General features: G+C 37.4%; 1 protein-coding gene and 1 long non-coding RNA gene across 3 annotated transcripts in view; one reads left to right on the top strand and one right to left on the bottom strand.

Moving 5' to 3' along the window:
• The window catches only part of LOC125270650 (tripartite motif-containing protein 16-like), a 59,404-nt gene that overhangs the window by 8,808 nt on the left and 36,928 nt on the right, over positions 1 to 13,668 (bottom strand). The window lies entirely within an intron of this gene.
• On the top strand, positions 6,255 to 11,241 carry LOC125270702. Of its 2 annotated transcripts, none has more exons than XR_007185428.1 (5): positions 6,255 to 6,350; positions 6,445 to 6,562; positions 6,865 to 6,972; positions 9,928 to 10,134; positions 10,430 to 11,241. It is a non-coding gene; the product is annotated as an uncharacterized LOC125270702 (long non-coding RNA). The 2 variants fall into 2 exon arrangements; XR_007185427.1 differs by having other exon boundaries at positions 10,418 to 11,241.

Here is a 13,668-nt window from a genome sequence, read left to right as displayed (position 1 = left end):
TTGCTTCTTATTAAAGGTATATATTGTTTTGCTGCATAAATAATTTCTCCTACTATCTTACTATATTCCTCCTCAACAGTTCCTTCTAATTTTATTTTTTTGAAGTTTTCTTCACACATCATATGGAATTCTTTCCATCTTGCCTGTTTAAATCCCCATACACATTGACTAATATTTTGCTTTTGTACTGATTTTTGAATTTCACATACTACTGGCCAATGATCACTACCCATATTATCTTTACATACTGTCCAAGTGCACTTTCCAGCTAAAGCTGCTGACACTATAGTTAGATCTAAACAAGAGGTGCCACCTGTCATTATATCCACCCTTGTTGGTTTACCATCATTCAAACACACCAGTGAATGTTCTTCTATAAAACTATCTACTATTTCCCCATTATTATCTGTCTTTTTGCTTCCCCATAATCCATTGTGAGCATTAAAATCCCCACATATAATAATCTTACCCTGTGTATCACCCATTACTTCTTCTAATGTATTATTACTTAATTCTTTACATGGATTATAAAAATTGTGTAATTCTGATTACCTCTTGTATTCCCATTATTGTTATATTTACATACTCTGCATTACTATTTCCATATATTCTTTTATATGCTATTCCTTCTTTAATAAATGTTGCACACCCTCCACCTCTTCCATTTCCTCTATCCTTCCTCTCTATTACATATCCATTGATCTTAAAATCCAAGGAGCTATTTAACCACGTCTCTTGAATACACATGATGTCAGGTGTTTTTCCCATCTCTGTTATATATTTTTTAAATTCTTGCCCATTTGCTATTAAGCTCCTAGCATTCCAATGTAGTAGTAGGAAGGACATTATACAACTAATTATCATTACTCTGAGTCATATCCAAAGCAGCATTTCCTTCTTTTGTTTTTAAAATCCCATGGACTTCCTCAGCTGAAACTCCTGTTACCTTTAGGAATTTATTAGCACATTCTACAATAATCTTTAGTTTATCCGACTTCCTCTCTACTTGTGTTGTACCATTTATTACAGCACAAATGAATGCCACAAAATCAATTTTATTTACCATGAAGTGCAGATCTGATTCATTCCTTGGATCGTGATTTACATTTTTTTGGACATTAGAATCCACCCTGTTTCCTTGCTCATTATTTCTCTTTGTCCCATCTATGCCTTTTATCTTACGAGTGCATTGTTTTTTCTCATTGTTTCATTAAACTTAAGCACTACAACATTACAAGTTACTCAACATTTAACCAGGAGATTTTATCCTTGTGTTTATTGCTTTATATCTGTAGGCTATAACCTTGTGCTACGGTTTCTTTCTGAGAATGCCGTTTTTCCATCTATTTGTGTCAATCGGACAGTAACTAAATATACCCCTGAGCCTTATCTACTTTTACTATGTTGAAGACGTCAGCTAAAACTACCTGATGACCCACCGCCGATTCTCTTTTAATGATATCCTCATCTTTCTTTCAACACATAAACACGAAAGTGTGCTTGATAATTCAGCAATACGATGTTCATGACCATCAGTTTTATTTGATTCTCCTTCTATTGTAAGAACGGGGGATTAGTTGTGGTTATTAGTTAAATTAAAATAAAATAAAAAATAAATTTAATTAATTAGTGGACGCCCGCATTACCCGTGAGCCTCAGCATCCTTTGCTATGGAGACGGAGCCAGTCCGCTTCGCGATTGGGTGATTTCTGCAGGCCGTGAATTCTCCGTCATTGCGCTCGAACCACTTTCCAGGTAAGCCACGAGACTTGAATGTAATGATCAAACTTGTTTAAATGTTATAATTGATGCTTTTCTTTGCCATTAGACTCACATGGTTTACATGTTACGTGTTAGAGCAACGAATTAACCATTGGTTTCCATATTAACAGTAAAAAAAGAAGAAAAAAGACGCGCCTTTTGTGCAGTCATACAGAAAATGGGAAAAACGTGAATTTTATTGATTTATTTTAAGAAAAAAAAAATACCAATTTTCATAAAAATATATCTCTCACTATCGGGGTACACATTTTACACCTTTTTTCAACATATCTAGCCTTCACTATATAATTAACATTTTCTGTTCTCCCTGCAGATCCTGTCAAACTTCACCTTCACCCTATAGATACACCTGATTCCCAAAACCCAAAGGCACTTTTAAGAGCCAACCTCTATCTATCTTCATCATTTTCTATCTCTATCTCTCACAACCTCTCTGTCCATCTATATTTCTATCCATCTCTTCAATCTATATTAAATACTGTTATCTATCTCAGTTTCTCTATTTCTCAATTTTTCCTCTCTTTCTGTCTTTGTCTACTTTGTCTCTGTCAGTCTGTCTGTCTGTATCTGTCAGTGTTGCAATGGCCACCAGACATATCCTTGACTCACAGGACCCCCATTACCAAGAGGGGAGACGCATGGCTCTTGAACTGAAACATGACCACGTTCTAGCTAAAGCCAGGGTTAGAGTTTTATACACCTCAATCATTTTATACATACATAACATACAGGTGGGGGGACAAATTGAAGTAAAAACATAATGAATGTGGAAGGATGAGTGTATTAGATTTCAGACAGGTATATTGCATGATGCAGTTAACATCCTATCATGCTCTGTGGCATATGTAAATGAGGGAATATATTTTGGAAGAATGGAGCTCGATCCCCCTGAGTTACAGAGACTTCTATGCCAAGGCTCATTCAAGCCGTTAACACCTTACTAACACACTGTTGTGTTTTTCTTTTCACTAGTTACATTTCTTATGATTCCAGTACATTTAACAACATCAGTCTTACAAGAAATATTCACTCCAACACACAGAGAGCACCTTTGGAGAGGAAACGTGCAGGCTCTGGAGGAGACCCTCCACAGACCTCTAAAAGGGTCGTGGCAAGCCGAGGGGAAGGCGAGGAGGGCAACGCCAAGCCTCAGCTACAGGTTATATGTGAATTATTTGACGTTTGTTGGAATTTACTACGTAAATGGTGGACCAACTGAAATTAGAACACTTTAATTGATTGTTGAGAATTTAAAATACTCCAATATCCAAAAAGACATTAAAAAGTTCATAAACCTTTTTGTGGCACTATTATAGAAGACATTACCAAGTACTTAACAGAAATATGTCTGATTTCAAAAATTGTTCAGTATATACAGTAGGTTGAAAAAAAAAAAAAGAAAGAACATGAATGCAGTTATAGCCTAACCTGTTGTTATTCTTCTGTGTTTCACAGTCACACCCCCCCCGGTTGAGTGTTCCCTGTCATCCAGTGTGGAGGTTCCCTCAGAAATACTGAATCCTCAAGAGGAATTTGGTGAATAACAGTGATGAATTTAAGTTTAAATCTAAAATTCATGTAAAATTAAAGTAAATAAAGACAAAACCCTTAGACAAAACTGACAGTGCAGTAGATGGATTAAGAACACAATGTAGTAAAGATTTGGTCCAGTTTGATACTGAATTATGAAAGTTTATGTTAGTAAATCGCCCTTTACAGCTTTATTTTGTATTTTCTTTAAAGAGAAAAATATGGAGAGGCTCTCAAACATTTTGGCATCATGTCCTTCTGCTGAGCCTCAAAAGCTCTGCTTCATCATGGTCTTTTCGGCAGCAGAAAGCCTCAGAGCGCTGGAAAGAGGCAAGACCATACCGCCTACGATGACTTTTCGCAAAGGAGGCTGTTGGTCATCCCTCGTGTTGCCTTTGCCACGAGCCTTCTGTTATTTGATTGGTTTTCAATAATATTAAACTTTAATTACCCAGGGTCGGTTTGCTGAGAATTAATGCTCAGTGGCATGCTTTATAAGCTAAGATGAATGTCTTGTGGAATGATAGAAAACTTGGATACCCAGATGAAAACCACATTAATGAGAAAAGTAAATGAAGGATCTTTGTGCTGTGAGGTGATAGTGCTAAACACTGAGCTACTGTCCTATAAAATCAAATCAGAACTAATCAAAGTAAATTTGAAATAAATTATTCACCTGAAATAATGTATTATATTAGAATGTTTTTTTTTTATTATTTTCTCTGTAGGTGCAGAGAGTGTCTTCCTGAGTATTGGTTCTGTGGGGACTGTGGGGAAAGTGTGATTCATGGGTTTTTTAAAGCCATTCCTCCAACCTCATGCATCATTAAAGGAGATGGTGGATATTGCACCCATGAGCAAGGTACGTTCTCATGAAAGTCCTAATTTTGCTGTTCATGTGTGTCAGCAGCCAGTTACAGATCATCTTAATTAGTGGTTTTCATTCTTTTTGCCAGCTTGCATTTTGCCAACTGTGAAGGTGCCAGACTGCTCCTGTGAAGGCACAAACTTCACTGTATTACCAGGCAAACCAGTTATTTTGATTACCATCAATGGTAAAAACAATACACTATTTAGATTTCTATTTTAGATTTGATGAACAAAGACAGACATCTTTTTATTTTTGTCCTCTGCAAACAAAAAAATAGTTAGCTGTTGCAAAGCAGTAACATCCATTGCATGCTTCCAGGTTGAAGTCCATTCGACACAGCTGTTTGGTATTTGGTGAATTAGACAAATGTAAACAATGTTGGTGTGAGACTTCTCAAGAAGTACAGTATGAGTGCTATACTGGGATTATAGGAACTTAAGCAATGTCTCTCAACCGTTCACAATGTGCAGAATAAACTAACTGTTGTAAAATAAAGTATGTGGTAAATGTGTATTTATTATTTTTTTAAATTTACTTTTTTTGTTCCAAGGGCGTTTTGACTTGCATCAGCCACTATATGAATGTCAAACATGCCAGCAGCAGTGGACTCCTGATTCGAAAGAACCTCCTTAAGAGTGGATATTGGCCAGCCTCTGTCAGCAATTCAACGCTGTATACACTGGACCTCCTGAGCTCCTTTCAGGAGCTCAAGGTCATCGCTCCAGGATTCTCCAGACAAGCCTTTGCAAAGCTGCTGGAGCATCGGACTAAGTGTGGAGGAAGAGTAAGTGTAATTATTACTGTTATTACTTATAACATGTCTTTCCATAAGCAGACAACATCACAAATACTATTTCTTTCTATATATCTTCCAGTCTGGACATATCAACGGCGATGCACTGCAGCGGAGCTTCTTGGAGTTCTCCTACGCTTCTTTTGAAGAAGACCAGCTCTGCTGTAGTGCTCCTTTCACCTGCCCAGCCTGCACACCGGAACTGTTGGCTGTTTCCGCCGATGGGAACAGGAAGCTGTATCGCTTTCAACGAAACACAAGGTGGTTTTTGTTTCAGTCTTTTTATTGATTGATTTATTTACTTTATATATGTTATGGATGGATTCTCTATTTTTCTTTCTTCCTCAGCTCTGATGATCCTGGTTTTTTTGAAGGGCTCTTTGTGGCTGAAGACAGTGCGGTGTCTACATCTGTAGACACCATACAGAAAGTAGTGAGAAATGCAAGTTTTAATCTTAACTTGACAAAATAGTTGTTAAAAAAATAACCATATGTATCCGACCTTGATTTCTTCCCCACTTCAACTACTTCTGCCTACCAACTACTCTAAAATCAAATTGAGAGAATAAATGCTATATATGGTAAGACACCATTGCTTTTATTTGATTTGTTGTGTTTGTTATGTGTGTCATAGACACAGGGAAGAGGCACATGTGGGGACTCCCAGTGGACAGCAGCGAGGGAGACTTCAAGGAGGGCTTTCAAATTGGATGAAGAGGGGATGGAGGTTGCTGTGTGTCGCCATGGGTTCCTTCTGAAAGCCCTTAATATGTACAGGGGGGAGATATTTGCCTACCCTCTGTATCTTCAGAAGGAGCTCATGCCAGCCAAGGCAAAATTCTTTGCTATGGATGTGGCTTGCAAATACTGGCCATACTTGGAGAAAGCTGCTTGAGTCCTTCCTGCCCTTCAGGAGCTCACCGAGATGAAACCCTTCCTCAGCATAATGCATGCTCGAGCCCATGCTACAAAGTGTGAGGTATGTATAATATATTTGCATCACCTTTGAGGCAATTTGTGATATTGGGGATATATAAATAAAACTGACTTGAATTGATTTGAATTTCTTCCACCCTTTACTAACAGATTAAATGGAGTGGTAGGAACCAGGAAGGAGCAGGAACAACAGCCGGAGAGGAGGTGGAGCAAGTGAACAGCTACCTGTCACGTTGTGCCCTGACTACCAAATATATGTCCAAAGCAGGCGATCAGAGTGTTTGCAAAATTCCTACATACTTTTATTAGATTAAGCATCATAACCTCATTATTTGCTTTCAACAGCACGGGTGGACATGGTTACTTTGCATGCAATGGGGTGGAACCACAAAAAAAAGTCTCTCTCTACATCAGGCACTTTCCACAAGATATGTGAAGGTAAGTCTACTAATAATTGTTTTGTGTGTCCTTTTGTTGTGTGCACGTGGCAAGTTTTTATCCTGATTATTGTATTATTAACACTGTTTATCAGACTTGTCTGAGACTCCAGGATGAGACTGCAAGGCTAGCTGAACTCAAAACAGAGCTACACTGCACAGATGAATTGGTGTCACAGTGGCTCTCTGATGTGAAGGAATGGGCAGCTGATGGTAAGCATGAGCAGATAAAAGAAACAACAAATGTCCTTTTTCACTACTATTTGAAATTTTAAGTTTGAGATCATCGATGGTTTACAACAGTTGGTGACACCACCTGCCACCAAAGACCACCATCCAATGTTATGCCACATATATATATATATGTTTGGTTTATTTTATATTCCAGTTTCCCTGCAGGAAATGCACATACCAAGTTCAGTGAAGTTGGATTAAAATGAGTTTTATGTATAAATTCAAACACTGAAACAGTTCTGTGTTGTTTTAACAGTGAATTTGTTTTCACTCTTAACCAGATACATCTCATGCCACTCGAGGCACCACACACAGAGGACTTCAGCAGTCAATTGAGGGCCTTTACCTTAGTGTGAGGCAGCGGAAGCAAACTCTCTACCGCCAGAATGGTATAACTATATAATATAATAGATTGATGAAATCAAGCTACTGTATGCATCCTACTCCACCAACAAATACATAGAATTAGCATATAACGCTGTAGCAGTTAAGCTCAATCATTGAATTCTGTTCTTTAATTGTCCAGTCTGTAGAATTTAGTGGTATCTAGCAGTGAGGTTGTAGATTGCAACCAGCTCCCCTCACCTCTCACAATCACCATTTTAGATAGACTAATTGTAATACTGTATAAGATTTCCTTTTGTAACTGAATGCTCGTTTCAGAGCAAAATGCAAAACTGTTGCATTCACTGACACGCTTCACTTGGCAGGGCTATAACTGGCAGTGTATATACTTACTTCCTGGCAACCCACCAAAAAAGCTTTGTGATTTTAGGTTTGAAATTGTTGAAAATCCATATAAAAAAGAAAACAAGTAAATATTGGCATTGTATTTTTAAATGTACTATAAAATGTATTTTTAACACTTTTTTTTTTATTTTAAATTTTAATAGTATTATTATACTTTTTATTTATTTATTTTTTAAAAAGTAACTACATAAAGTGTGTACATAAAGTAATACTATTAATAATTATTATATATATATATATATATATATATATATTCCATTCTTGCCAATAGATCACCCTAAATGTTACACACTAGACCTTTGAGTTACCTGTTTATTATTTTTGATGAAAATTATAATTTTACAATTATACTTCAGTTTTCAATTACTGCAGTTTTGCTTTCACATTTTGGGAGCAATATAATTTTTTCTTATTGAACAGTCACAAACCTCTTTCGCCACCGCCTTCGAAGGAAGCTGGCAGAAGAAAAAAAGCTCCTTCTCCAGGAGATACAGAAATACAATGGTCTTGTACTAGACTCTGCCCCAAACATTGATGTAGCTGCTGTGGAGCATTCCCTTACTGGAAAGAGCAGTGTCTCTCAAATATGGCCGTGGGAGGTTCACGGCAGTGGTATATCAGTTTCCTGATGCTTCTCAAGAATTTATTTACAGTTCTGCTGTATAGACTATACTGAAAAAACACACATAAACTAAATGAATATTACAACACTCAGTATGTTACATGCATGCCTTAGATGCATGTAACATATTGAGTGTTGTAATATTCAATGCATTTTATTTATACAACATTACTTTATTAATAAGCTATTAAAATGTCTCCTTGCTGTTTTTTGTCATAATCATTACTTTTGCCGTTTCTTTATGGCAAGCTTTATGCGTGCTCTTGAGTGCATAGCCTATATTACATAAACGCTCATTATTAGTTTATTCTCTCCAGTATTTAAGAAATTAAATGAATATAAATGTGATTAGTCAACTAATGGCTTAAATGAATAACTACTAGTCGACTAGAAAAACTTATTTCATATATTTTCGATCCAGCGTGTCACGTTTATCGCGAGATGATATATTGCTTATCTTATGATGTGTCCTCTTATCTTACTAATGCTGTTCACTTTTCATTATCAAATAGATTAAATAAAAAAAAAATTATAATAGGCCTATTTAAACATAAATATGAAACTAAATACGTTTTATTTGATGGCTACCAACAGTACAGTACAGAAATTTCATTTTGTGAACAAGAGCGGATCATAAGTCAAGTAGGACCAAACATAATTTATTTTTAGACTTATTTGTTAGCCAGTTGTGGTCTGTGCAATAAATATTAAAAGTTCTAAACCATCTACTGAGTTTTATTGTTCCACTAATATTTACAAAAATATATTGAATTTGATAGGTGTCTCACACATTGTCCCACAGCAACATTAAAATAGTGTAGATTAGCGTAAATGTTTTATAATATTTTATTCTATTTAGTGTCCATTTCATTCATTTAACATATTTAATACTGTCACTCACAATGTGTTGAATATCAAATATGAACAAGAAGATGAAGAGAGAAGGCAATCTTTAGTAAAGCCAAAGGTAAATGCAAACAAGAGCTTAACACACATGTATACACGGACGATACCCAACAAGGGTGAAGAGAAACAAGGGACTTAAGTATGAGTGCAAATGAGGTGATGATGACATGCAGCTGACAGTGATTACTAAATCAACAACCATGATAACGACCTAGTGGCGGGAAATGGTGCAGGCAGGAAAACAAAGTCCAAAACAGAGTGAAACTGTGACATATTGGGGCATCCATGTTATTTGACATATTTGAAAAAAGAAAATTAAAAAGTAATGCAATAGTTACTTTCTCTGGTAATTAGTTACTTTTATAATGAAGTAACTCAGTTACTAACTCAGTTAATATTTGTGAGAAGTACAGTTACTATAACTAATTACTTTATTAAAGCAACTGGTGAAAAAGGTGTAAGCATGGCTATAGAATTCAGTTCCTGCAGGGACACGACCAGCAGAGTTTAGTTTAACAGCCCGCACTAAAGGCTCTCCTGAAGCACAAGACATCACCTGATTGGTATTCTGTAGATTTCCTGGGAAGTAGGCTAAAGAGACTGGTCTGATGGACTGGTATATAGGCAATTGTACAGTAGGCAATAAACTTAACAGTTAAAATGATTATACGGGTCAAATTAAGACTATGGTACGTCTGTACAGTTACATGCTCTTAGTAAAAAACCTACTTTCAAGCACAGGATTATGTATTTGGTATTTAGGTATAAAATATCTGTATTTAGTGCCTGTAATGTCCATTTATAGACTCAAGAAAGCTGGGTTCACTGGGTTCAAGCGAAAGTGGATGATATCTCATTCTATGGTTTTTGAAATTGGGAATTCCAGGTAGCACATCAGATCAAACCCATGGAATGGTAGGAAAGAATATGTATTTCAAACAGTTGATCATCTGGTGCAAAAAACTTGGGAAGTTTGGAATGGGAAAGAATTTGTTAAACACAATTATGTTGCGAATTCTGGGGTCTTTGGCCTCGCCCTGTTTAAGAAATCCTGAATGTTTTATAGATTCCTGCAGTGCTGACCCAGGAGACGACAGGTGTGAGAACCTGGGAGACCCTTGCACAGTTTCTTAACAGAGCCAAGACGGTTCCTGAATCTGTCGAGAGGGTCTGGTTCTCCAGGAGGGTGCTGAGGAGTTTTGTAGATGATGACGGGACCAGGGATTGCTTTATACATGAATTACCCAGAAACCCAGATCCAAACAATAGAAGGGTAATGAAAATTTTTTATGAAGTTACGTATATTAAAAACAGGAGAAACTTTTTTGATGTATATATTGAAAAAGTGAAAAAATTGGAAGGTGTTTTTGATGAAATGTAAGGAAGATAGGGTATCAATTATAGGCGATTTTACAAGAGGAATTTTGATTACAGTCCAGGAGAGGGTGTTGTGGAGACGGCTCCAATGAATATGGACTGTACTGAAAAATTCCTATCAAAAGTATCAGTACATCAGGAAGAACTTTGAGTTGATATGGTTAATTTGATTACTCAAGGTTTACAAACAGAACAAGATGAAATCAAGAAGAAACAGGTCAAGAAAGAGGAGAAGAACCACGAAAGTGGAAGGAATGAAGATGGACCCGAAGGCCAAAGAGATGCTTAAATTACTAAGACAGCAGCAAAGAATTAATTTGAAATTGATTATGCTTATTAAACAATCATGTATGTTGAATACTTTTATGTGTGACCTGGAACAGACTACAAACGAGGTTGAAGCTTTGAATACAAAAGCTTCAGTGCCGGTTGAGTCTGAATATTGTGTGTAAAGGCCAAAAAGGTTAAAATGCAAACTGGCCAAGATGTATGCTTTATTTTTCATTTTTTAGAAGTGTTAAGGAAAGCTAACCACAATGTATGCTTTAATTGCTGAGCAAGAAGCCTTAAGGGGAACTAGTACTAACCAAGCTAACCACTATGGGTGTTTCGGTTGCTGAAACGAGAAGTATTAAGAGGAACTGGTATGGACCAAGACGTATACCTTTACCGCAAGCTAACCAATATGTGTGTTTTTTAATGCGAGCTAAGCAAGCTGTATGCCTTTTTGCAGAACTAAAATTGTTAAAAAAATAGCCAGTGTGAAGGTCATGAAGTTCAAGTTAGTAAAAAGTGTTAAAAGTCGCATAGCCTGTAGATGACCTGTGTATCTTATACTTTGACATACAAGGAGATGATTCATGTCAGGAAAAGGATGTGTTCAGACTATATACAGGTCCTTCTCAAAAAATTAGCATATTGTGATAAAAGTTCATTATTTTCAATTATGTAATGATAAAAATTAAACTTTCATATATTTTAGATTCATTGCACACCAACTGAAATATTTCCGGTCTTTTATTGTTTTAATACTGATGATTTTGGCATACAGCTCATGAAAACCCAAAATTCCTATCTCAAAAAATTAGCATATCATGAAAAGGTTCTCTAAACAAGCTATTAACCTAATCATCTGAATCAACTAATTAACTCTAAACACCTGCAAAAGATTCCTGAGGCTTTTAAAAACTCCCAGCCTGGTTCATTACTCAAAACCGCAATCATAGGTAAGACTGCCGACCTGACTGCTGTCCAGAAGGCCATCATTGACACCCTCAAGCGAGAGGGTAAGACACAGAAAGAAATTTCTGAACGAATAGGCTGTTCCCAGAGTGCTGTATCAAGGCACCTCAGTGGGAAGTCTGTGGGAAGGAAAAAGTGAAGGACCTGTATATTGGAAGTTGTACAACAGAAGTTTGCCACACCTGGGGTAAAGACTTTACTCGTTTTTATGTTCTTTGTAATTTTTATTCTGTATGTTGTTATTAAACCGAAGCCATTGTATTTGGCAATTCGTAAACCTCTCTAAACAAGTCTCAGAATGAAATTACTTTTACATAAAACTATTATCTGAACCTGTAATTAATTTACTCCATCGAGCCTCAAGAGCACCGGACCCTGACTGAGCTGGTGTGGACTCCACCTTGAAACCTTTGATCGTCATACAACGCTCTCAATCCAAGGTAAGACTAAATTTTTGATGCAGTTAAGGATTACAGAGAGGTGTATATGATTGATTGGAGGTTGAGGGGGATAACAAATACAGGTCCTTCTCAAAAAATTAGCATATTGTGATAAAAGTTCATTATTTTCATAATGTAATGATAAAAATTAAACTTTCATATATTTTAGATTCCCAAAATTCCCAAAAAATCTCAAAAAATTAGCATATTTCATCCGACCAATAAAAGAAAAGTGTTTTTAATACAAAAAAAGTCAACCTTCAAATAATTATGTTCAGTTATGCACTCAATACTTGGTCGGGAATCCTTGCAGAAATGACTGCTTCAATGCGGCGTGGCATGGAGGCAATCAGCCTGTGGCACTGCTGAGGTGTTATGGAGGCCCAGGATGCTTCGATAGCAGCCTTAAGCTCATCCAGAGTGTTGGGTCTTGCGTCTCTCAACTTTCTCTTCACAATATCCCACAGATTCTCTATGGGGTTCAGGTCAGGAGAGTTGGCAGGCCAATTGAGCACAGTAATACCATGGTCAGTAAACTATTTACCAGTGGTTTTGGCACTGTGAGCAGGTGCCAGGTCGTGCTGAAAAAACTAAATCTTCATAAAGCTTTTCAGCAGATGGAAGCATGAAGTGCTCCAAAATCTCCTGATAGCTAGCTGCATTGACCCTGCCCTTGATAAAACACAGTGGACCAACACCAGCAGCTGACATGGCACCCCAGACCATCACTGACTGTGGGTACTTGACACTGGACTTCAGGCATTTTGGCATTTCCTTCTCCCCAGTCTTCCTCCAGACTCTGGCACCTTGATTTCCGAAGTACTTTGGACCACTGAGCAACAGTCCAGTGCTGCTTCTCTGTAGCCCAGGTCAGGCGCTTCTGCCGCTGTTTCTGGTTCAAAAGTGGCTTGACCTGGAGAATGCGGCACCTGTAGCCCATTTCCTGCACACGCCTGTGCACGGTGGCTCTGGATGTTTCTACTCCAGACTCAGTCCACTGCTTCCGCAGGTCCCCCAAGGTCTGGAATCGGTCCTTCTCCACAATCTTCCTCAGGGTCCGGTCACCTCTTCTCGTTGTGCAGCGTTTTTTGCCACACTTTTTCCTTCCCACAGACTTCCCACTGAGGTGCCTTGATACAGCACTCTGGGAACAGCCTATTCATTCAGAAATTTCTTTCTTTGTCTTACCCTCTCGCTTGAGGGTGTCAATGATGGCCTTCTGGACAGCAGTCAGGTCGGCAGTCTTACCCATGATTGCGGTTTTGAGTAATGAACCAGGCTGGGAGTTTTTAAAAGCCTCAGGAATCTTTTGCAGGTGTTTAGAGTTAATTAGTTGATTCAGATGATTAGGTTAAAGGCAGGGTAGGCAAAAAAATGTATAAAAAACTTTTTTTCAAAATTTGTTTAAACTTTATTTATATATCAATACATAATTAAAAATGTAAGTACTCTGAAAAAGAAAGTATAAAAATCGAGTGTCTGTAGACCTCTCACGACTGTTTTAAAGACAGCTCATTATTTCCATTCACTCCACCCCCTCCCTTCTGGGCTCCTTCCAAAGCCACGCCCCCAAAACGCATGAACGTGTGACTCCGACCACTGAGCTGGAAGACGCATTATTTACCTGAGACGAGCGGAGAGGAAGGAGCACAGTGCATGTAGTGACATCATGTCAGAATCACATGTAATAAAAATAACTTTAAAATTATGAAGATAAACAAACAAGATGTATTTTAGTACTCACTATC

The sequence above is a fragment of the Megalobrama amblycephala genome, linkage group LG1 (assembly GCF_018812025.1).
Source record: "Megalobrama amblycephala isolate DHTTF-2021 linkage group LG1, ASM1881202v1, whole genome shotgun sequence".
In the NCBI taxonomy this organism is placed as follows: domain Eukaryota; kingdom Metazoa; phylum Chordata; class Actinopteri; order Cypriniformes; family Xenocyprididae; genus Megalobrama; species Megalobrama amblycephala.
The sequence above is the reverse complement of the archived record's forward strand: the minus strand, read 5'-3'. Positions and strand labels throughout refer to the sequence as shown.